Below are 26221 nucleotides of genomic sequence, written 5' to 3' on the forward strand. Positions count from 1 at the left end.
GGGCATCATAACAGGTTATTTGCTGCTAAGTAGGTTAGAGCATGAGTTTCTTTGAAAGATATTGGTCATTTTCCCCCAGTCGCCCATGTAGCACCTTCTGGCACTAGATGAGCTGACTGTCTGGGGACTGACTCTCTTCTAGCTTCTAGCCATGCCATTCCATTTTATGTGTCAACTGCATATGGTGTCTTCAGCAGTAGGGTCTTACCACTAACCTTTGGTGGGTCATCAAGTACTATGACAGAAATCTGTCTGTCTTTTAGGGAACCTTGTAGGTCTCTCTGATCAAAAGCTCATTGTGGATTGTAGCCACATGCTTGTACTGGTAGTCACAGGTCCGTGCCCACTATGAACTTGTGTTTCCTAGTTTGTAAGATATGTCTTCATTTATTCTTAGAAAATTACCTTTCCCTTTTTGCTGTTCCTAGTGGTTGGTTGCTTTACCTCTTGGGCATACCTCCAATTTTATTAGCTTGTTTTATATTTTGTCCCCATTTTCTCTTGTTATTTTTCACTTTTGCAAGTTTTGTTTGCCATACCGCCATTATATACTGAAAATGAAAAGATTTCCAATCTTGTTTTGCTGTAACACTCTTTTCTTGATGCTACCTCTTATTCTCTGGAGGCACTAATGCTATTTGATGAACATTATTTTGACTTTACATGCCTTCTGGTATTTTTTTTCTAATATGGTTGCTCTTTTGTTTTAGATGTTTATATTTCATGTTACATCTACTCAAAATCTGAAAATCCTTTTCTGTCAGCTAATATCTGTAAATGTTGTAAAGGAGAACTCTAAGGAAGATTTGTGTTGCTAGGGGGTGAGCTGTGGGTGCCTTTCTAGGTTGATTTGACTCATTTGCTAGCTTCAGCAGTCAGGATTTTATCTCCAGGAATGAGAAGATCACTAAAGAAGGGTCTGCCAATGTCTTTTCTTTATGCTTGCTTCTAGCATTATGTTAAGTGAATTAAAAATAAAACTGGGATTTCAAGTTGAGGACATAAATATTTACTTCTAAAATGTGATCTCTTTCCTGTGTCACACTGGGGTGATGTCGTGAATCATGTGTTTTATAGTCCCTCAATACTGAACTTCTGGTCCTAGACTGGGAAGAAATAGGAGGTGTTTTCTTGGTTGTGAGGAAGAAATACAGTTTATCTCCTCCTTAAACAGCTTTCAACATTGTCCCAGCACCACAATTCAGGTATGATTGTCTGTGGTTATACATCATTCTAAAATCAGGGTTACTCTTTTTTAACTTAAAAGATTTAATGTTCCAACAATTCTTTTGAGAGGTCATGTTTGCTATCATTTCCTTGATCCCATCCTCTCCATATTGCAGCAAACACTGGAAGTTTTCAAATGTAGCCTGATACTTTCCAAGTCTTCTCACTTATTGCTTGTTTTGTTGATCTCTCTTTAACTCTAGTAAGTACAAAAAACAAAGATGAAAGTCTGAGTTTTTCCACCTTAGAATTCTTTTTTTCCTAAACAACATAAGTCATAATGATTCTGTTTTATTTCTTGGACACACTAATAAATGAAGTTTTAGTGAACTGAATGAAATGATAATATAAGACAGAATGTGGCTATAATTATACCCTTATAAGATAGTCACTAAGACAATATCCCTTGCTATCTTACTTATGAGTGCTGGCAGTGTTGCCAGATGAAAATAGTCTGAATGAAGGAATAAAAAATACAGTTACCTTATTCTTATTCATGCTAATAAAAGTAAACATGAGTTTCCAGTAACTTATGAAATGTTTTATAGACTTCTAAATTTTGTTTTTATGTACCATTTTGCTAAATCATATTCATCTTATTCTTTTTTCCTTTTGATGCTGAAAAAATAAAAGGAGTTTTCAAAATTTCTATGTGTATTTAATAATTGACTATTCCATATAAATAGTAACATTTTACTTAACTAAAGTTCCAAAAAAAATTCTCAGAAACTCTAACATATTATTACCTGAAGGTTAAAGAACATGTTACTTCAAAACCTTGAAATTATGTGATCTGTTTTTATGTATACTCCATCTGAACAGTTTCTGTCTCCCAAACATCTTTGAAAGGAAACTCCCCTAGGGAAAATATTTCATAAATATCTGACCACTCTAAACTCAGTCTTTGATGTTTAAACTTCTTAGGGAGCTGCTTTTGGTTATAGGGGTGTTGGAAAATTCATACTCCTGGTTTTAAATAGTTCATTTGATTTATACTAGCTCATCACTTTTAGGGCTTCATGTACCTGAAATATTACTCATTAGGTATCAATTCTTGGAGGCATCCAGATCTGCTAAACACAGATATGCAGATAAATAGATAATAGATAGATAGATAATAGATTGATTGATAAATGAGAGAGAGAGAGAGAGACAGAGAGAGGGGAGTTAGGCTCTTAGGAAAACACCTCTGCCTAAGCTGTGACATTTGTTGTCACCAATGGTGATATCAGAGTGGAGACATGGGCTTATCTAAATAAATACTGTACTTTACCAGGTCAGGGCACTAGCTTTGGGAAGTGCAGAAATCAGAATTACCTTGTAATCACCCACCACCCATGAGATCAATCAAGTGAACACTTGTTAAACAATAGATGAAAGTTTATCAGTTAGCTTCTCTTTTCTGGAATGAATTACTGAACCTGGACCCTGAAGCAACTTAGGAAAGGAAACAGTTTATTTCTTCTAGTTTCAGAGGATTGAGTCATTCCCAGCAGGAAAAACATAGTGAGAGGAGGAAACCAGTGTCACATTGCCGTATCAACAGGAAGGAAAAGAATAGCAAGGCAGAATGGATTATAAAACCTCAAGATGTTCCCCTGGTGACATACTTCCTCCAGCAATGCTCTATTTCTCTAAGGTTCCACAATCTTCCTGAACAGTGCTACCAACATATGAGTCATGGGGAACATCTTACATTCAAACCTCCTCATTTTACTCTGGTGCCCAGTAGCTCATGGCCAGGTTATGATACAGAATGCATTCAGATTCTTCTTACTTAAAAGTCTCCATAGTCTTTATCAGTTCCAACACTGTTCAAAAATCTAAAGTCCATGTGAGGCTAAAGGTAGTTTCTCAACTGTATAATCTGTAAAATCAAAACATGTGTTACATGCAGAGATACTTAAACAATTCTATTTCTGCAACAAGAAACTCCTATGTCTCTCTATTTTAGGTGTAGCTAAGCTCTGGTTCTTAGACTTTCCTCTTCTTTTTGTTTGGCTATTTCTTGTGTCTTGATATTTGATGTCTACTATGTTTTATGCTACTATGATAAGATTTGTGTAAGTGTATGGATGCATTTATGGGTACATGTGGAGGTGTTCACATGGCTGAGTGGAGTCCACAACACAATTACAGGAAGTACCCAGTAATCTGCTTGTATTTGTCTCCCTCGAGCTGTGATTGGATGTTAAGCAAGACAGACTCTATATTAGCTGCTGTCACCATACTCCATGAACATTACTCATTGATTCCCCATTTTCTTCTGAATTCTGCCTGGTCAAACACCTACATCCCACCCTGTGCCCTTTCTGAACAGATCTCCTTCCATGCTTTGTTTTCCCTTCATCATTCATATTAATTTATTTTACTTCTAAAAGAATTAGTGATTTCTAATTATGTTAACATTAATGTAGGGTAAATGATACTACTTAGTGTTGAAAGAGCATGCATGGGGCTGGAGAGATTGCTTAGTGGTTAAGGTGCTTGCATGCGAAGCCAAAGGACCCAGATTCAATTCCAGATGCACAAGGTGGTGCATTTATCTGAAGTTCATCTGGAGTAGCTGAAGATTCTGGCATGCCCATTTTCTCTCTCTCTGACTTTAGTTTATGAACAAATATATCTATCTGTCTGTCTATCTATCTATCTATTATCTATCTATGTATATATATATAATGCATAAATATGTTTATACAGTTTTGCCATATACAATTTTGTGTATTTTTATAAATATTATAAATTTTTATATGTCATAATGTGTAAAATTAAATAAAACAATATTGTTAAACTATAATTAATATATGCCAGGAAGAAATACTATATTTTGCCATGTTTTAGATTTTTTTAAAGTAGATTTTTAACCATAAATATTTACTAGGAAAGCTGGTATCGTAAAGTTTATTGGTGTTTCTTCAACAACACACCCTAGCGTGCCTTCTGGCAGGCTTCCATAACTAATTTTCCCACCAGCCATGGTCACTGTTTTAGCACAAAATTGGTAGGCTTTGTTCAAGCTATTTTCAACAGTTATCTAATCTCTGTAGTGGGGTGGGTCATGTATATACATTACATGCATACTGCTATCCCTATTTTGGAGGGCCAATATTTCACAGTAGAGTGGCATAAGAAAGATGGCAAATACACCTCTCTTACCCTGACCTTCCCTATTTTTCATCTTCCTTTCAGCCAGGCTTATGCATCTGAAGCGCCTGAGATTTTCCTAGATATCAACATTATCATTAATCATGTTTTCACTAACTAGTGCTCAGGATAGACATGAGCTGTGCAATGATCATCTGCTTGGAACTTAATATACTTTCCTGTTACTACTACATAGAATACCTCTTTAACAGTAGGTTCAACATGTGCATTCATTTGAAATTTTGAATTACAAATTAAAGTAGAATTTACTCTGAAATGTTGAAAGGATTTGATAAAGTCTAAGATATGTTAAAATTCTTTAGTGTACTTAGATATATTGCTAACTCAAGATTTTAGTTTTCTTAAATTTATCTTTAAAATATAACTACTTTATTGATCATCTTTGAAGAGAGGCATTTCATTCTGTATCCAAATCATAAGAACTAATGGACTATAGCTATGTGAGATGGTTGATATATTGGCATGATTTTGGAAATCATTCCAGGAGTATATCTATATTAAAATACCATGTTGTCCATCATATATATACGTATGTATATATATATATATGTACACTTGTCAACTATACCTCAATAAACCTAGAAGGGAATTCAAAGTAACAAAAATAATTGTAAATTTATTCTTATATAAACCATGCCAGCAAGCACCTTGAAAAACATCAAAAATATGAATAATAGCCTTTGTTTTACTAGCTAATACATATGGTTTACACAACTTGATTAACAGTTTTTCAGATTGTGCTTAACTTCTTATTTTCATTTAATGTTAATTTTAATTTTAGACATATTTCGTATGGATACATAATGTGTTGGTACTATTCTTTTTCTCAATCCTAACCCCATTCTGCTGGAGGCCCTCCTCGGTGGGGTTGATGGTTTTCCCATGGGTTTGTAGGGTGAGAACAGTGGCCAGATATTGGGGCTGGTGCAATACCTCTGGGTATGATGTCCTAACATGTGGCTCTTACCACCTTTCTGCCCCCTGTGCTGCAAAATTTCCTGAACAGTAGTGAGTGTAATTTAAGTCTACTTCAGTGATGAGCTCTTAGGAACCTCTCAATCTCTGATTTGGTAAATGTTGAGTATCCTCGGGTCTCTCTCCTTTACTTTGGTACTGCTTGTCAGGCAAACCATGGAAGCAGCACTCTTGCTCATCTCCCCAGTTCCCCTGTAGTTTCTCCTGGGCCTAGGCTAAAGTGCACCAGGTGGTTTATTTCCTCGGGTCTTGCTCCCTTCTGATAAAAAAAAAAAAAAAAGAAAGTTCTCCATTGGAGAGTGAAGTCAGCATAGGTTAAATGGGATATATAGGGAGAATTTGATGGATGTAGCCACTCTTTTAGCCAAAGTCTAGTGGGAGTTTAACATTGAAGAACATAATATTTGTCTCCATAAAATTCAGATCTGATTCTCAATTCCAGGTATGGGTTCCTTTATACTGTGTAGATCTCTTAGCCAATCAGAAAGCTATTGATTTCCAAGGCTATGTGCCACCATTGCACAGGTGTGTACTGTTTGTCAAGATGGTTGCTTCTGAATAGCTTAGATCTCTGATTGCTGACACTATTGTTGGCCATTTTCCCCCAGTGGTTCATGTAGCCTTGTCCAGCACTACACAGGCTGTCTGGAGTTTGGCTCTCTTCCAGATTCTCTGTTCTGTGTTGGCAGCATGTTGTGTTTTCAGCAATAGGGTCTTACCTTTTACCTCCAGTGTGTAATCAAGTGCTTTGACAGAAAACTGGCTTGCTTTGGGGACCTCATAGATTTCTCCGATCAACAGCTCATTGTGGGTAGCAACCAATTTCTGGTACTGGGCATTACAGGTGACAGCCCCCAAAAAGTTAAGGATAGGCTTATCCCACCCACCGAAGGACCCTTCTTTTCAGGTGCCCCACCTATACTCCTGTTAAGGGTTAAATATTTTAATCTACCTTGAAGGATAAAGGTTTCTATGGTACCAGTTCATTTTAGGTTTAGTTTTGCATTTGCTGCCCCTCAAGCTCCCCCTTTCCCTAAACTGTATCGTTTGTTCAAGTTTGCCCAGACAAAGGGATGGATCCTATTTTCTGGGCCTTAAGTTGTCTATCAGTAATGCCAACAACTTGAGCTGATCCAGTTTAGGAACTGCAGATGAGTAAGGAAATGCAGCATTTGTCTTTCTGTGATTTGTGTGTTTGCTGAGTATGATTTGTTCCAAGTATGTTCATTTTCTTACAAGTTTCACTGTACTATTTTTATCTTACTGCTGAGTGTAATTCCATTGTCTAAATGTACCACAACTTTTTTATCCATTCATACAAAGATGGGAACCTGGGCTGATTCCAGTTCTTAGCAATTATGAATTGAGTAGCTATAAATATGGTTGAGTAAATATCTCTGTAGTGAAGTGTGTAGTATTTAGGGTAAATGTTCAGTAAGGGAATAATTAGGTCTTTTGGTCATTCTATATTCATCATTTTCAGGAATCTTTGTATTGATTTCCAGAGTTTACATTCCCACCATCAGTAATGAGAGTTCCTCTTTCCCTACAACCTGGCCAACATTTGTTGTTGTTTTATTTATTTATGTTTTTAATGATTGCCCATCCTTACTAGAGTAAGGCAGAATCTCTTAATTATTTTAATTTGCATTTCCCTGATGGTAAGTGTGATGGTTTGATTCAGGTGCCCTCATAAACTTACGTGTTCTGGATTCTATGTCCTTCACTGATGGAAATTTGGAAATAAAAGCCTCCTGGAGAGAGTCTATTAATAGGCAGAAGGTGATGTCTGTCGACTCTTTGCTCATGCCGCCATTTTCCCCTGCCATCTTGGAGCTTCCCTTCAAGTCTGTAAGCAAACATAAACCAATTTTCCCATTATCTTCTCTTAGTCAGGTGTTTTCTGCCAGCAATGAAAACCTGACTGCAATGCAAAGTTGATACCAAGAGTGGTGTTATTGATACTGGGCACCTGAGTATGTGGCTTTTGGCATTTTGGAGCTAAGTTTTGAGAGGAATGTGGAAGGATTTGAAATTGTTGCCTAAGAGATGCCTTGCTGTGCTTTAAGTACAGCTTGATGGATCATTCTTGCAAGAGTTGAAAGACCTGAATGCAGTAAGAACTATGGACTGTGAGGTTTGTGGCTTGTGAGGGTAACAAAGAGTTTTTCCTGGACTGGGCTAGAAGCAGTTTGTGTGAGAAGCTTGCTGTTATGCCCATGTCCTCAAAACTTTCACAGAGTTGCAGTGCATAGAAATGGACTTATGTGAGCAGAGGGATATGACACAGAAAAAAAAAAAAAAATGAAATCTTTGGGCCTAAACTTCTGTGCATCCAGCTGAAATTGTAGGAGAGACTACAACCTTTGAGATTGGGCCAGATGGCTTGCATTGGAACAATATAATGAATATAGACTTTTGAAGGGGCCTGAATACTGAATGAGTGTCCTATTCTTCAAAATATGCTTTATTCCCCTTTGGATTATCAAATTGCCACTTCACCTGGTATTATGGAGTATAAGAAATGCAGGAAAGAGAAGCCCATTGAATTTGCAACACAGTCTTGAGTTTTGAAAACAGCGTTGGGCAGTGTGAAGATCTGCTAAGGATTGCCTGCATGGAGACCTGATGGAGCCATGAGGATGAACCATGTGTTGAAGTAGAGACCCAGTGGAGATGCTGGGACTATGAGATAGTTGCTACGGGGAGTGGTCTGGCTGGACAAAGTTTTCCAGGAATGTGAGTAGCCTAGCTGGAAGGGCAAAATTGGAATTCTAGAGACTTGTTGCTAGTTAGAATTATTGGGCTTGGAGAGTTGTCACTGATTAGAGTTGTTGGACTTACAGTTACAGAGTTCAATGTTTTCCCTGTTTAAATCTTGTGTTGGTTGAATATTTCTTTGCCATGCCCAGTGCTATCTTTTGCATTCTGAGTGTTATTCTGTGCCATTATGGGTTTTTCATGTGGAATTTTTTTGGTGTTATGGCTCAGTAAAAGACCTTGGACTATGACAATGTTTGAACATCATTGAGATTAATAAAAACTAGTTGAACTGAATGCATTGTACTTTATAACATGTATGGTTATCAGTTTATGGGGCCCAGGGGTGGAATGTAGTGTTTTGATTCAGGTGTCCCCCATAAACTTAGGTGTTTTGTTGCTAGGTCCCAGCCAATGGCAATTTGGAAATTAAAGCCTCCTGGGCAGATTTATGGGTATTATAGCCAGTTTTCCCTTGCTAGTGTTTGGCATGCTCTCTTGCTGCTGTTGTCCATATGATGTTGGACGGGAGGTAATGCCCACCATCTGCTCATGCTGTCATTTTCCCCTGCCATCAAGGAGCTTCCCTTTGGGTCTGTAATCCAAAATTAAACTTTTTTTTTTTCCCCATAAGCTGCTCTTGTTCAGATGTTTTCTGCCAGCAAACCAGAATGAAACAATTAGGGCTGTTCAACATTTTCTTTTTTTTATTATTTTTTTTATTATATTTTTTATTATATTTTATTATTATTAACAACATATTTCATACAGATACATCTCTCTCGTTCCTGCTCCATTCAACTGGGGATGCTTCTCAGTGGGGTTGCAGGTATTCCCCCATAGGGTTGTTGTTTATGCATTTTGGGAGCAGCTATCACTTTTTTTTAGGGCGGGGTGGGGAGACTGCCTCTGGACATGTCTCAGCATGTGGCTCTTATAATCCTTCTACCCCCTTTTTTGCAAAAGTGCCTGAACCATGTTGGGTGAGTTTTAAGTATACTTCAGTGACGAGCTCTTAGGAGGCTGTGTATCTCTGATTTGGTAGGTGTTGAGTATCCTCTGGATCATTTTCGTACACACTGGCACTGATTATCATGTTCAATATTGAAGCAGCACTCTGGCTTATCTCCCTAATTCCTCTGTGGATTCAGCTGTGGCTTGGCTGAAGAGTGAGGGATAGTTTATCTCTTCTAGTCTGTGTGTTAGCCATTTGTGTTTCTTCCTCAGAGAACTCCCTATAGAGTTCTTTGACTCATTTTTGAGTGAGTTGAGTTTTTATTATTTAATTTTTTCTTATTATTAGTTATGTACACAGTGTGTATACAGCCATGTTGGCACCATCGTTAGCCTCCTCCTTGTTCTCCCTCTTCCTCAGGGACCCTCCTCATTGGGGAATGTGGGTCATGCATTCTGGGGTTAGCCAACAGTTATGGTTAAGAGGCAATGAATGTCTCTGTGCATAATATCCAAACATGTGTCTCTAACACCTATTCTGCTCCCCACTTCCATGAATTTCCCCAAGTCATGCTGGGTTCTTTTTGGGTCTACTTCAGTGATGAGGTCTTGAAAACATCTGTGTCTCTGGATATCTGGATTGGTAGGAGTTTGAGTGTTCTCTGAGTCTTTCTCCTTCACCCTTTTGCTGGCACCAGGTTCACCAAGAAAGCAGCACTCTTTCTCATTTTCCCAATTACTGGATGGTTTCAGCTGGAGTGCTGGTGAAGTGTGATGAACTGATTCTCTCCTCAGGATCTGTGTACATCTGAAAAAGAGAAGCAAATTCTCCAATGGAGAGTGAAATTGGCACCAGGTAAATGGGATAACCATTATTATTTTAGAGAGAATTTAATAGGTGTAGGTCCTCTGGTAGACCACGATTGGTGGGAGCTTGATAATGAAGAACAAGTTAATTTTTTGGATATGGTTCTGACTTGTTTCACTTAACCAGCTATGGGCTCCAAGAGTACTTGGTAATCCACCATGACTGTGTGCCATTATGGCACCTTCTAGCACTAGATGAGCTGTCTGCGGACTGACTCTCTTCCAGATTCTATTCAGGTCACTCCATATTCTGTTCCAACACCATATGACGTCTTTGGCAGTAGGATCTTATCACTAACATTTGGTGGGTCATCAAGTACTCTGATAGAAACCTGTCTTCTTTTGGGAAACTTTGTAGATCTTTCTAATCAACAGCTTATTGTGGATGTTAACTGCATGCTGGTACTGGGAATTATAGGCCAGCACCAAGGAAAAGAAAGAAGAAAAAGATAGGTAATATAATAGAGAAAGAGAGAAGAGAAATAAAAGGGAGGGAGGGAGAGAGAGAGAGAGAGAAAGAGAGAGACAAGAGAAGATTAAGTATAGTCTTCATAATACCCTCTCCAAGGCCATGAGGTTCATGTGTTCCTTCTAAGGACCTGATGAAGGTTCAACCATTTAGTCTGTCTTTTAGGATATAGAATTTTATGGTACCATTGCCATTTAGATTGTATTATGTCCCCCTCACCTTCCTTCCCCTCCCACCCTACCCTCCCTATTGCCCTATCCTCAAGATGCTTTGTTAGGTATGACAGTATCTCCAATACATTCAGGTTAGGAACCACAGATGAGTGACACCATGTGATGATTATCTTTCAGTAATTGGGTGAGTTCACTGAGATTGATCTGTTCCAAGTTCAACCACTTTTCTTCAAATTTCATTGTGTCATTTTTCCTTGCTGCTATGTATAAGTCCATCATGTAGATATACCACATCTTGATTATCCATTTGTCTAATGATGGACATCTGGGTTGATTCCGGCTCTCAGCTATTATAAATTGAGCAGCTATAAACATGGGTGAGCAAATCTCTCTGACCTGAGAGGCATGGAGCTTTTAGGGTATATGCCAAGTAAGGAAATAACTGTGTCTATTGATGACTTTATAGTCAACCTTCTGAGGAGTCTCCATGTTGCTTTTCATAGTGGTTACATTCCCACCATCACTGAATGAGAGTTCCTATTTCTCCACATCTTTGCCAGCATTGGTTTTCATTTGATTTTTTAATATTTGCTATCCTTACTGGGGTAAGATGGCTATTTTAATTTGCATTTTCCTGATGATTATGGATGATGAACATTTTCTTAAGTGTGTGTTTGCCATTTGTATTTCTTCCTCCGAGAACTCCCTGTTCAGTTCTGTACCCCATTTTGTGAGTGTGTTGTTTGATTTTTTTTTTTTATTATTGTTTAGGTTTTTGAGTTCTTCATTGATTCTAGAAATTAGGCCTCTGTCAGTTGTACAGGGAAAAATATTTTGTTTTGTTTTTTTCCCCCTCCCATTCTGGGGGTAATCTATTGGCTCTGCTTATTGTATGTTTGTCTATGAAGAAAAGTTTTAGCTTCATGAGATCCCAATGTTTGAGTGATTTTTTTATAAATTTCTGAGCTACTAGGGTTTTGTCCAAGAAGTCTTTTCCCATTCCTATATTGTGGAAATTACTCATAATATTTCTTCCAGAAATAGTAGAGTTTCCAGTCTTGTATCAAGGTCTTTGATGCATTTGGACTTGAATTTTATGCATTGTGAGATGTGTGGATCAAGATTAATTTTCGTGTATATGGTTATTCAGTTTGTTCAGCACCATTTGTTGAAGATATTGTCTCCCCCCCCCGCCCCCCGCCCAGCCTAAAATGTTAGGGCCTTTGTCAAATACCAAGTAGATGTAGTTACTTGATCCAATGTTTGGGTAATACTAGCTTCAAAGAAGGAATTGGGGAGCTTTCCCTTTTATCTAATTATGTCTCACAGTTTGAGAACAACTGGTTTCAGTTCTTCCATGAAGATTTGATAGAATTCAGCTTCTCAACCTGCTCTAAGTTTAGCATTGGAAGGTGGTATGTGTCCAGGAATTCATTGATTTCCTCCACAGTATCCTGTTTTGTGGAGTAGAGGTTTTTGAAATAAATCCTGATGATTCTCCAAATTTCACTTATGCCTGTTGTGATATCTCCTTTATCATTTCTAATTTTATTAATTTAAAGCATCTTTTATTTATTTAGTTTTGCTTTATCAAATTGGCCAGGAGTTTATCAATCTTATTTATATTTTTTAAATATTATTTTTTATTGACAACTTCCATAATTGTAAACACTATCCCATGACAATTCTCTCCTCCCTCCACTTTCCCCTTTGCAACTCTACTCTCCATCATATCCTCTACCCCTCTCAATCAGTCTCCTCTTTGTTTTTCTTTTCAAAATTTTTATTAACATGTTCCATGATTATAAAAAATATCCCATGGTAATATCCTCCCCCCCTACACTTTCCCCTTTGAAATTCCATTCTCCATCATATTACCTCCCCATCTCAATCATTATACTTACATATATACAATACCAACCTATTAAGTACCCTCCTCCCTTCCTTTCTCTTTCCTTTATATCTCCTTTTTAACTTACTGACCTCTGCTACTGAGTTTTTTCTTTCTCATGCAGAAGCCCAATTATCTGTAGCTAGGATCCACATATGAGGGATAACACATGACTCTTGGTTTTCTGGGCCTGGGTTACCTAGTTTAGTATAATCCTTTCCAGATCCATCCATTTTTTTCTGCAAATTTCATAACTTCATTTTTCTTTACTGCTGAGTACAACTCCATTGTATAAATGTGCCACAACTTCATTATCCACTGATCAATTGAGGGGCATCTAGGCTGGTTCCATTTCCCAGCTATTATAAATTGAGCAGCAATAAACATGGAAAAGTATATACTTCTAAGGAAATGAGATGAGTCCTTAGGGTATATGCCTAGGAGTGCTATAGCTGGGTCATATGGTAGATCAATCTTTAGCTGTTTTAGGAACCTCCACACTGATTTCCACAATGGCAAGACCAGATTGCATTCCCATAGCAGTGTAGGAGGGTTCATTTTTTTCCACATCCCTGCCAACATTTATGATCATTTGTTTTCATGATGGTAGCCAATCTGACAGGAGTGAGATGGAATCTCAATGTAGTTTTAATCTGCATTTCCCTGATAACTAGTGACGTAGAACATTTTTTTAGATGCTTATATGACATTCATATTTCTTCTTTTGAGAACTCTCTATTTAGCTCCATAGCCCATTTATTGATTGGCTTGTTTGATTCCTTATTATTTAACTTTTTGAGTTCTTTGTATATCCTAGATATTAATCCTCTATCAGATATATAGCTGGTGAAGATCTATTCCCATTCTGTAAGATGCCTCTTTGATTTTTTCACTGTGTAATTGCAGTGCAAAATCTTTGTAATTTCATGAGGTCCCAGTGATTAATCTGTGGTTTTATTGCCTGAGCAATTGGCATTGTATTCAGAAAGTCTTTGCCAAGACTAATATGTTGAATGGTTTCCCCTACTTTTTCCTGTAGCAGTTTCAGAGTTTCAGGTCTGATGTTAAGGTCTTTAATCCATTTCGACTTAATTCTTGTGCATGGAGAGAGAGAGAAGAATATATTTTCATCCTTCTGCAGATTATATCCAGTTTTCCTAACACTATTTGCTAAAGGGGCTGTCTTTTCTCCAATGAGTATTTTGGGCATTTTTAGTGAATATCACGTAGCTACAGCTACCTGGACTTACATCTGGGTCCTCTATTCTGTTCCACTGATCTACATGTCTGTTTTTGTGCCAGTACCACACTGTTTTTGTTACTATGGTCTGTAGTATAGGTTAAAATCAGGTATGGTAAAATTGATCTATGGTTTTATTGAGCTCTCTTACTTCCCTGTTGATTTTCTATTTGGATGATCTATATATTGCTGATAGTTGGATACTGAAGTCTCCAACTATGATGGTGTTGGTGGCTATTTCTGTTTTGTTGTCAAGTAGGTTTTGTTCTATGAATTGTGGTGCCCCTGTGTTTGGTGCATAAAGATTGATGATTGTGATATACTCTTGTCTATTTTATCCAATATTAGTGTAGCTATGCCTGCTTGTTTCTTATTTTTGTGTGTTTGGAATATCATTTTCCACCCTTTCACCCTGAGGAGGTGCATGTCTTTAGTGGTGAGGTAGGTTTCTTGAAGACAGGAGATTGAGGGGCCTAATTTTCTGATCCATCCTGTTAGCTTATGTCTCTTGATGAGTGAATTAAGGCCATTTACATTTAAGGTAATAACTGTGAGGTTTGATTGAATCCCTGCCATATTGTGATGATTTGTAGGTTTGGTGTTTTCTTAGACTTGGTATTTTTCTGTGCCTTCACTGAGTTTGGTTACTGTGATCTGCTTAATGTAGGCACTTGAGGTTGGTTATTGGCTTCTTGTGTGTGGAGAATTCCCTGCAGTACTTTCTGCGGGGTTGGCTTTGTCTCCATATAGTTGTAAAGTTGAGTTTTATCATGGAAAGTTTTTCTTTCACCATCTATTATGAGGGATCATTTTGCTGGATAAAGTAGTTTGTGTTCAAAGCCATAGCTTGTTAGAGTTTGCAGTGTTCCATTCCAGGCCCATCTGGGTTTTAGTATTTCCACTGACAAATATGAAGTAATTCTGATAGGGTTACCTTTATATGTAATGTGTTGTTTCTCCCTTGGTGCTTTTAGGGATTTCTCTTTGGTATCAATGTTCACAGTCTTAACGATAATATGTCTTGGAGAATTTCTCCTTTGGTCCAGTCTATTTGGGGTTCTGTTAGTTTCTTGTAACTTGATGAGACTTTATTTGAAGAGTGGGAATGTTTACTTCAATAATCTTGCTGAATAAGTTCTTCATGCCTTTGGTCTGAATTTCTTCCCCTTCTGGTATTCCAATGACCTGAAGGTTGGGACCTTTAAGGGTATCTCACATTTCCCTCATGTCTGTTCACAAAAATTTTTGAACTTGTTGAACCTTGTACTCAAAAATTGTTTCTTCTGCTTGTCTTCCAGTTCTGAATTTCTGTCCTCTCCATGGTTGACTCTATTCTTGAGAGCTTCTATAGAGGTTTGGGTTTGTTCAATTTGGTTTATATTTTGTACTGCTTTTTCTTGTGTAGTTTCCATCCCTCTGTAGAGTTTCCTTTTCAAGTCATTTTCTTTCTTTTTTTTTTTTTTGTTGTTGTTGTTGCTTATTTTTACTTATTTATTTGAGAGCAACAGACAGAGAGAGAAAGAGAGGAGAGTTGGCATGCCAAGGCTTCTAGCCACTGCAAACAAACTCCAGATGTATGTGCCCCTGTGTATCTGGCTAACGTGGGTCCTGGAGAATCAAGCCTTGAACCAGGGCCCTTAGACTTCACAGACAAGTGCTTAACTGCTAAGCTATCTCTCCAGCTCTCAAGTCATTTTCTGATTTTCTTAATGCTTCTTGAAATTCATCCTTGCATTTCTTTGTTTTCATTGAGCTTAACCACCTAGTTATTGAGGTCCTTTTATTATTATTTTTTTCCTCTCTCTCCTCCATATCATTTCATTTAACTGTCTTAGGAACCCTTGCTGTGACAAGACAGGATGTGGATATGGGGATATCATGCATGGAAGTCCTCTATGGGAATACTAGCCTGCTGGTCTGGGTCCACGCTCATGAGTGGGTGGTGGCAGCAAGTGGGACAGTGTTCATGTGTGGAGGCCCCCTGAGGGAAAGCTAGCTTGCTGGCCTGGATCTGCACATGGGCGTGGGGACAGTGGCAAATGGGATGGCATTGGAGCCTGGAGCTACCCTTGCCTGCTGGTATGGATCTACTTAGCCTGCAGTTTGTGCAGGAGTAACCTGTGGTTGGGGCTGGGACTGTGGGTAGGATGGCTGCTTGAAGGAACTGGGGGACTTGTGGGCTACCTGAGAAATGGATATCAGTGGATTCCCTCCTTTGCTCCTCCATGCCCTCACACTGGAGGTCTACTAGAATCTACAAACCCCTAAAAATCACAATGACCCTTAAAGGTCTTGCCTTTCCTTGCCCTGAAGGTGAGGTGTGGTTAGGTGGCTGCCATCTTGACTGGAAGTTCTCTAATTTTTTTTTTTTCTTTTGAGTTTGTAGTAGTTTCTGGCCATCAGGCCCCTGTCAGTGGTTTAGCTGACAAAATATTTCTTCCATTCTGTGAGTAATCTATTGGCTCTTAGGATATGTTTATCTGTGCAAAAGCATTTTTAGCTTTATTAGATCCCATTGGTGGGAGCTTGTTTAATTTCCTTGACTTCTGGGGTATTGTTCAAGAATTCTTTCCCTATGCCTATATTGTGGAGAGTTCTTCCTGCTTTGTCTTCCAGTAGAAGAAGAGCTTCTGTATGCTTGTAATATGTTAGAAATTTAAACATGCCTGGGCATTTTTAATTACATGACTGTAATTTATCAAACATAATTGTGTAATATTTTCTATTTCCTAATATCTGAGGAATCTTTCACTGTAATACCTTCCTAAATTCTCTGCATTCTATATATGATAGCTTTATTTCTTATTTAGAATATTTGCCTTTTCTTTTTACCATGAGCACTTAGGGGAGAAAATATTTTATCCCAACATGAATAAGCTTTTTAAATTTATTTTCTGTCCAAATATTGCATAAAGAGGATAGTTTTCCTGGTAATGAATCTCTATTCTTCCAGTGTTTAGCTTTAATTTATTATTAGCATCCAATCCTTCCAACCTTTTGTGTGAATAAAGTGAAACCAGCAGCCATAGGTCTGTTGGGTCAGATTTCATTATTTGTAATAACAGCTACTATTATAAAGCTATTTTATAACTATAATTAATAATAGTGTTAATGCTTTTGGGTCACCAGTTACTGCTCTAAAAACTCCACATGGTTATCTTTGATTCCCTTAAAAGTTCTGGAAAGTTGGTGTTATGATTTGATTTTACAAATCAAGTAATTGGAACCAAGAGACTTGAATCAACTGTCAAGTGTTGCTTGGTTAGTTAGTAGCTGAACTATCATATGAACTTTGAACTCTTCCTCAGTGAATTTGTACCCTTTTACAACTCTCTATAGACTAATTTAAATTATAGCTGAAAAATTAACTGTAAAATTAACACCATGCTTTAATAGTACATAGGAGGTTTCAATTAAAATCAATCAAAATGATGTACAAATGGGAGTTCATGTTTGGGATGTATTCATTCTGTAAATTATTTACTGAGCATTATTTGTGAGCCAGACAATGTATTGGTTGTTCAAAATGTAGTGGATAGAATAAGAAAGGCATGATCCCCAGCCCTACAGTGAAAGTATCCTGCATACAGAGAGCACTGCTATGCCTACACAGTGTCTGTAGTCTAGGTATTAATAATAAGATAATTGTTAAAGGCAAACTAACATACCTGCAGTTTCCTTGCCTTCTATAGTTTTAGCTTTAGTCAAGTACTCCCAATGACCTATTGCCCCATTGATTCTCTTTCCTAGATAAAAAACAATACATAGAATTTTTAAATGTAAAGTACTGCACAACTCCTTCTCATTCCATTCAGGTCATGGCCTCGATTTTCTCAATAATGTTTTGGTGGCATGATTATTGTGGTTCCTCTATGAATGACTTTAGTAAGATGCTACATTGCTTATAAAACCCCAAACTATGAATATATAAAAGTTTTGTGACTATGGAAGAAATCTGTCTGATGCATCTGGTCCATTTCTTTTGCCCAGAATCTTTTTATTTTTTTTTTTCCCCCATAGTTCCTGAACCATTGTTGTTGCTTCCTTTTCTGACTTTTCATTGTGGATTCTAGCTGTGAATTAGTATTTCTGATATGATGTTCGCTAATTTTTCCAGAATCTGTCTTTGCTGAGTATGTGGATATGATTCTGACTTTCAATATTATCTTGTGGTTCTTCTGTGAAGTACATTTAGTTCCTCTTCACTGTGACTGTCCCATACTCCAGCATCAATAGTCACACAATCTCTGAGTTAATAACTGGATAGGGCTTAGGCCAATGATGAAATGATCTGAGGCTAATTTTGATCTTCTGTTAGCAAACTCAGAATATTAGCATTAATCATGTAGTATTACTCATTATTCTTACTGTACATTAATTTGAATTCATTTTTTTGTTTTTGATCATGTAACTGAAGTTCATACCCTTTGTACCACACACACACACACACACACACACACACACACACACACACACTGATAGAAAGGTTCACGCAGCTGGGTGTGGTAGCACACACCTTTTATCCCAGCACTCTGGAGGCAGATTTAGAAGATTTGCCGTGAGTTCCAGGCCACCCTGAGAGTACATAGTGAATTTCAGGTCAGCCTGGGCTACAGTGAGACCCTACCTCAAAAAAAGAAAAAAAGAAAGGTTCATGCAGTTTTAACAGATTAGAATATGGTAATCATGCCACATTGTGTGTGTGTGTGTGTGTGTGTGTGTGTGTGTGTATCTTTGTATTTACCATGTTAAAAATTTACTAAGTACAAACTGAGTAAGTCAAACAAGTGAAAATTTGAAAAGAAATGAGGCAGTCATAAAATATCTGAGGCTCACAAAGATGAAAGATGACCTCTCCCACCTGGCCACACACACACATTGTCCTTTCACATTCTCTCCACAGCCACATGAAGAGGGTGATGATATATATTGGTTGTCAACTTAACAGACTCTCGATTAATCCATAAATGATTATATTAATTAGGTTACCTGAGGTAGGAAGACCAAGTTTAACTATATTCATGGACCAGAATCCTGGACTGTTAGTTAAATGCTTCAGGGCCACACTACCATGTCTTCCCTGCCATATCGGAATATAATCTTCAACTCTAAACTGAAATAACCATTTCTTCTCACAAATTGATATTTATCATTTATTTTAATCCAGCAATGTGATGATAGGTAATATAAGGAAGAACTACATTCTTCCCTCCTGTCTACTTTCTTAGTTTGGGTTTCTCCTGTGAAGCTTTGTTTAGAAAGCAAATCTTGTTGATCATTGTAATCTGGCTCTTTGTGATATAAATTTCTGTTTTGGAGAAGGAAGTGAGGGAGGAGGCAAAGAGAAACAAAGTCTAGTGATTATATAGATCATTATGGCATATGCCATAATGAAAATTATTTCTTTATGTGATAACCTAAAATTTTATTTGGAGGTAGGCTCTCATTCTAACCCAAATTAAAGTAGCATTAAAAAATGAAGATATTCTGTTTGGTTGGGTTTCTGTTTGAAAGGAGGGCAGAGACAAAAGAGCATTATTCATATACAGATTCCAGACTGCCACTCTGAGATGGCCATGACCTAGACTTGGTGTCTTCTGCTCACAAACACCTCTTCTTTAACTTTCCTTATTACATAGTGGCACACATGTGTATGAACACATGTGTGTCCATTATTGTTACTGAAATTCAAGGTATTAAACACATTTCTGTGTATTGTTATCTAAAATAACTTACTGAGTTGAGAAAATTATGTTTTTATTGTTAGATACAGGAGTAATAACTGATCTGTAGCTGTATTCCAAAAATACTCTAGATAATTCTAGAAACAACAACAACAACAAAAACAAAATCACATGTTATAAATTGTCTACCAATGTGAGTAGCATGGACAGATCTCATAACATCCCACCCTATTCTGCTCAGGATGCACTGAACATGTTGTCCAGTGTATCCACATTGTTTATCTCTCAGTTAGTCACTCTGAGCAATCTTGGCCACCACATAGACTATTTCTGTAACATAGTGCTTATGTTAAAGTAATTCCCATTTTTCCTAATGATAGCTTCAAAGAGCAAGAGTAGTGATGTTGCCTATTGAGTTATGCCAAAGACAATGACTTTCTTGGAAACATAAAGTACGGTAAATATCTGGAGAAAGAACTCATTCATATAACCATTATTATGATAATGTTCCAATTCTTATACTTTATTAGCTTTTTATTTTAATCTCTCTTAATGCCTACTTAATATATGCATATATAAATTTTCAAAAACTTCTTATGATGCATGAAACTACATAGTACTTAAGACTCTACATACTACATTTTTGTATAATACACAGACAAAAAATTTAGTGTCTTTTCCATTTTAACTAAGTACTTGTCATGCACTGTGGCTGTAACTTTTGCAGCTGGAGGTGTGAGAACAAAACTAGCACAAACTTTTTTTCTTCTTCTTCACAATTTCACAGATAGATTTGTTTTTGCCATCGCACTTAGCATACTCATTATATATTTTTTTCTTATTCAGTCTTGCATGTCACATCAAGGAGATGCTTAATAGCTTCTCTTTGACATACTTGAATCACCATCGTCAGTATCAATCTTATGCTTTGTGGCCAGTATTAAATAAGTTACATTTAATTGAACTCAAATATTTGACACTAAATCATGTTATTTGAAATAGGATAATTACTAAGGTACTATCAGGTAGGTATCATATACAGAATATGTACAAGGTATAAAATAAAAGTTCAGGTTCAAGGAATGCTAAGTATGATAGATTAAAATTTCAAGCTTCTCATATCCCATCTAAAATTTTTGAGGGGTTTATCTGTGAAATTCCAATGATAAATTTTGGGCTGTATTTGACCATAGGGAACAAATATCAAGAAAAACAAAAGCCTAAACTAAGAAATCTTACTGTATTATAATACCACTCTTAAGTTGCTCATATGCAATTGCCTATATATTTTACCAGTAAACATAAAACATTGAGGATAAGTTTAAAAGAAGAAAAAAATATTGCCTAAAAACTATTTAAAAATAGAAAAATTATTACATCTGATAAAAATTTTCAAAATACCAATTTAACTGACATTTTTTAGCTCTAGATTTTCAATTTTGTACTTCTGTTTGGTTTGTTACATGATTGCATCTCTCCAACACTTCGTCTACCATAGACTAGGAAAATAATACAAACTTCAAAATCATTGATGAAATAGGTGAATATCAAACATTATAAGAAAATAAAACATTCCCAAATTCAAACAATCACTAAGGAAATAATATTCATTCTATTATCCACAATGTCTCCTTTGGAAACATAAAAACAGACTAGGCTGAAGAGATGTCTCAGTAAATAAATTCCTTGCTTTAAAACTTGGAGTGCATGAGTTCAGATATTCACACCCGACAGGAAGAGCCTGGAGTTGGGGTAGAGGGATGGCTTAGAGGTTAATGTGCTTGCTTGCAAAGCCAAAGAACCCAGGTTCAACTCCCCAGAACCCATGTAAGCCAGATGTACAAGATGATACATATGTACAGCATCACACATGCATACAATGTGGCACAGTTGTCTGGAGTTTGACTGCAGTGGCTAGAAGCTGTGGCAAGTGGCAGCTAATTCTCTCTCTCTCCCTCTCTCCTGTCTCTCTCATATAAATAAATAAATAAACAAATAAATAAATAAAAAGGCTGGAGTTGCAGCAGGCTTCCATAGTCTAACTTCTATGATAAGAAGGGAGGTTGGCTTCTGGCCTCCACACTAGCAATGTGTCAGAGACAGACACACATGTACGGGCGCGCGCGCACACACACACACACACACACACAAACACACACACACACACAGATTCAGTTATTTTTTTAAAAAAATAGTACTTTATTGTATGAGCATATTATGTATTGGCCCCATTCCCTTTATATTATCCTCCTATATCCGCTCTTCCTTGGCCAATTTCCACAAAGGGTCCTCCTCAGTAGGGTTGCTTGTATTCAAAATGAAGTTATGAATGCATTAGTCAGTCTCTGTCAAATGGGAGCCATGACACAGGATACTCCTTCCCACCCTCTCTTCCGCAATGCCCTGTGAGCCTTAGTTGGTGTGTTATAAATCTAATATTGAGCACTCTGTAACCTCTGCATTTTTGTTTTGATAAATGTGGATTGGCCTCATGGTCTATGGCCATCTCCCTGGGGTTGGACTCATGTGACCAGTAAACAACTAAAAAGTTGCTCAATATCTTTAGCAATCAGGGAAATACAAAATAAAATGACTGATTTAGTCTGAACAACAATTGTCAAAAAAAAAATAATAATAATGACAACAAATGCTGGTAGGAAATGGGGAAAGAAGGACCCTCATCCACTGCTGATGGAGTGCAAAATTGTACAACCACTATAGAAATCAATATGCAGACTATACAAAAAGATGAAAATAGACATAATATTTGAACTTTTTTCTATGGTTTTACTTTTTATTTATTTATGTATTTTGGTAATGATTTTGTAGGCAGATTTACAGGCTCAGAGTCAACTGCACAGAGTGTCTATGGTAATATGACTCCTCCATTGGTCAAATCTATAAAAGCCTAAAGCAGGGAGCACTCGTCAGGGTGCAGTTAGCTGTGGTGGACTGTTCTTTTTCTATGAAAGTGGTCTGTTCCTGATTTTAGTGCCATACCTTTGAAATCAGTAAAATGCTCTGTTTTTGCTTTAATGGACTATTGAATTAAATAAGTTTTTGTTCTTTATTTCTTAATATGAAAGTTTCATAGGAAATTGATCTGGTTAATTCCACTGGTACAGTAATGAAGACCAAATGATTCCCCTGTTGGGTTCCCTATAGGCTGCCTGTCCATTCAAAGATTGGAAATGATACACAGAGAGAAAGGAGGGCTCACACTGGAAAAACTGAAGTGGACTAATCAGCATGTACACAAAGCTCCCAACAGAGTCTGAGCAATGGCAATAGCATGACCAGTGTCTTCCTGTCTGTCCCATCCAGGAGGATGTATATTGAAGTTATTGATACTATTATTGTGTTAAATATTTTGAAAAACTCATTAGACATACAATTATGACACAACCCAATAATAAACCAATCCATGATCATGAAGACAATTGGATGAGGATAAAAAAATGACCCTAGTAAGTAACAATTCCATGGTATAATTATGAACTGAAAACAACATATTTTGTCAACCCTCAAACACTAGGAGAAGGGAATTGTTCTATAAGCCAGAAAGGTCTTGTTTCGTGATGAATGAAAAGGAGCTTTACCCCAAATGATGAACGTGATATTTTAAGACAATATGAAGAATATAGGGATATCCTATGAGCCAAAAAATAAAATATTGAAGAAATCCAATTCATGGATATTATGTTGAGGTGTTAAAATCAAGGTAGTTAAATGAGGAACACAAAAATGCTCAGTAATGTTGAAATCAGGCACAAATAGTACAGGTTGTTTGTGAAGGATTTTTATTTTAGTAAAATCCACTGAAGAGATCTGGATTATACTGAAGTAGATCTTCGCAGGGGAAAGATGCAATGAGAAATATATATATTTTTTAATATTGGTCTCATTTTTTGTTGTTTTCTTAGAATTAATTGGAGGATAGATATAAACACAGGTATGAATTTCTAGGAACAGAATGAAATAAATAAATGTGAAGGATGCTGTAGGGTCTACGAAGAGTGAAAAATATGAAGTCATGCACATAGTACTGAGTGAGTTATGAAAGGATAATCTCCACAAAAGTCACTACATTCAGAGGAGGAGGCTTTGGGAAAGATTAGATGAAGACATGTATGTTAAAGAAATATTCCTTGTGATCTATGAATGGCAAGCCCACGATGACATAGCTATTAGCGCATGGCTCCAAACTACATGAGACACTGACATATGAAACTGACAAGAATAAACTGAAGGAAGTTCTTCAAAAATTGTGGACTGGCAGAAAGTTGGCAGATAAATGGTACTTTGGCCGGATAAGATAATGCATTCAGGTGTAAGAGATAAAAACCATAATTTTATCATGCTGTGTTCACTCATAAAGCTGTCACAACTGCTATATAAATTTGTAGTTTCAATATTAAAGGGGTTAATTATGCTACGTCATTGCTGCCAGCTAAGCAAAAATAAGGATATTATTGCAAAGTGCTTCTTGAAGACTTTAATATGAATTTGGCAAAAAATAATAAAACAAATTTTTAATATAAGAAAAATATTAAAGAGTTATATGATATAAATATGTACATAAGTTATATTACTTCTAGAAAAATACATGAGAATGGGTAAAATATTTTCATTAAGGTGGATAGCTTAAAATGAGTAAGCCAAAGTCCCAGTTGCTAAGACATGTGCTGTTTAGTGAGCATGGGAAAAGGCTGGTCAATTAAATTATAGTAAGCCATGCTATGAACTTTCAGTGTAGTAGTAGGGCAGAGAATGTGACAGTGGACATTTTTCTTGGAGTCAGCAGAAGATATCCAAAGCACTAAATATTTGAGTTGAAACTCAATGAATGAATGGGGATATGCTGGGTAAAATATCAAATAAGTCTTACAGACAGCAAATGATAGGTACAAAGTCATAAAGGCTTAGTAGATTCATTAAACAATCTACAATTTTTCATGCATGTGCTATGAGGAAGCAGAATAATTGTTGAGGAGGAGCCAAGGCTGAGAAGGAAAGGCAGATGTTCAGAATAGGTCATGTTATGATACCATAACACAGTGTCCTCAAGTTCAGCAACTTGGAACTGTAGTTTATTTCTGACTTGTATTACATGGCTATCTTTAATCAGCTCAGATCTCTGGTTCTCATTTTTCTTCTTTTAAAAGCCCCACATAACAGATTTCTACTGTCTGGAAGACTAGCCACTATGGTAGGGATAAAATTGTATGATAGATTGTGTTCTTGTTACTTAAAGACACACATAAAATATATATTTTAATTCCCACTTTCCATTAACAAAAGCAAAGTACTTGGGCACACTGATTTCAACAGGGGAGGGAGGTAACTGTCTTTCATGGACCCTGAATGAAAATTTTAAAAAAGTACCATTGCTACTACAAATGCATTGCTGAAGACACTGTCTAAGGTTAAAAGTAAATAGGAGATCTCAGCATGATGAAATGAACAGCAGTATTTCTTCCAAAGAGAGTCATCTGGCCAGCAAAATCCATATCAAGTAAATCAGTGATTCTTCAAGTTAGCATGAATCAGAAGCAACTGGATCATCTGTTTGTAAAAAAAAAAAAAAAAAAAAAACACTACTGGGCCCTGTGGCTAGTATTTGTTATCCAAAGGGTCTGAGAAAGTGTGAGACTTTCCAATTCTAACAAGTGTAATGCCAGGCTTGTTCCTCCTGGGATTGCATTATGATCACCACTATCCCATGGAATCAGATGCCAGAGTTATAACAAAGTTTGATATGATGGTGATGAGTCAAACTAGATCAGCAAGAAAGTGACAGGAGAGGGGATGGTTGACCCAAGAGTCATTCTTTGGTTGAATTGATAGGACCTTGTGATATTAGAGGTTAGGAGTGAGGATGAAAGATTTGAAAATGACAACATTAAATAGATTAATAGCTTCATTCCTAAAAATCATGACTACATAAGATGGAATGGGTGTAGGAATAGATGGGGATTGGGAGAGTGAAAGGTAAGAAAAAGAGTTCACTTCATGAAATTTAACTTTATAATTCTCTTAAAATATCCAGTTTGGGCTGCACATAGTGGGGCACACCTTTAATCCCAGCACTTGAGAGGCTGAGGTAGAAAGATGGCTATAAATTCGAGGACAGTCTGAGACTAGACTCCATAGTGAATTATAAGTCAGCCTGGACTAGAGAAAGAGCCTGTCTCAAACAAATAAAAGAAATAAAATATAAAAATAATAAGTAAAAATAGAACAGGGCATAGTGACATACCCCTTTACTCCCACCAGTTGGGAGGCTGAGGTAAGAGGATTATTGTGAGGTTGAGGCCAATTTGAGACTACATAGTGAATTCCAGGTCATCCTTAGATGGAGTGAAATTCTAACTCAAAAATGAATGAATGAATGAATGAATAAATAAATAAATAGAACAAACAAACAAAAAAAGATCCAGGATTAGTGTCTAGTAGTATGTCATATATACATCTAGTTCCATCTAGCTTCTAAAGATTCAGACTTAAAATGATAAGCATTTCAAGAAATTGACACCATTGGCAAAAGTAGTTAAAATTGGAAGGAAGTATATTTATTGTATGTTGATTTTGATTCCTTAAAGGAGATTTTGCCCAAGATCCTGAAATTATTCCATTGCATTATGAGCAAATATCCTTTTTTCTATCTTCAGAAACTAATAGAATCTTAAAACCTTTGCTTGTTTTTATGTCTTTATCCATCAAATCTATATTTCCATATACATATTTTTACATAGGTTTTTTTACTTTATATTTTTATTTTTGAAGTCAGTGAATACAGTCAAGTTCGTGCCATTT

This window comes from Jaculus jaculus, chromosome 1 (assembly GCF_020740685.1).
Source record: "Jaculus jaculus isolate mJacJac1 chromosome 1, mJacJac1.mat.Y.cur, whole genome shotgun sequence".
NCBI classification, from domain to species: domain Eukaryota; kingdom Metazoa; phylum Chordata; class Mammalia; order Rodentia; family Dipodidae; genus Jaculus; species Jaculus jaculus.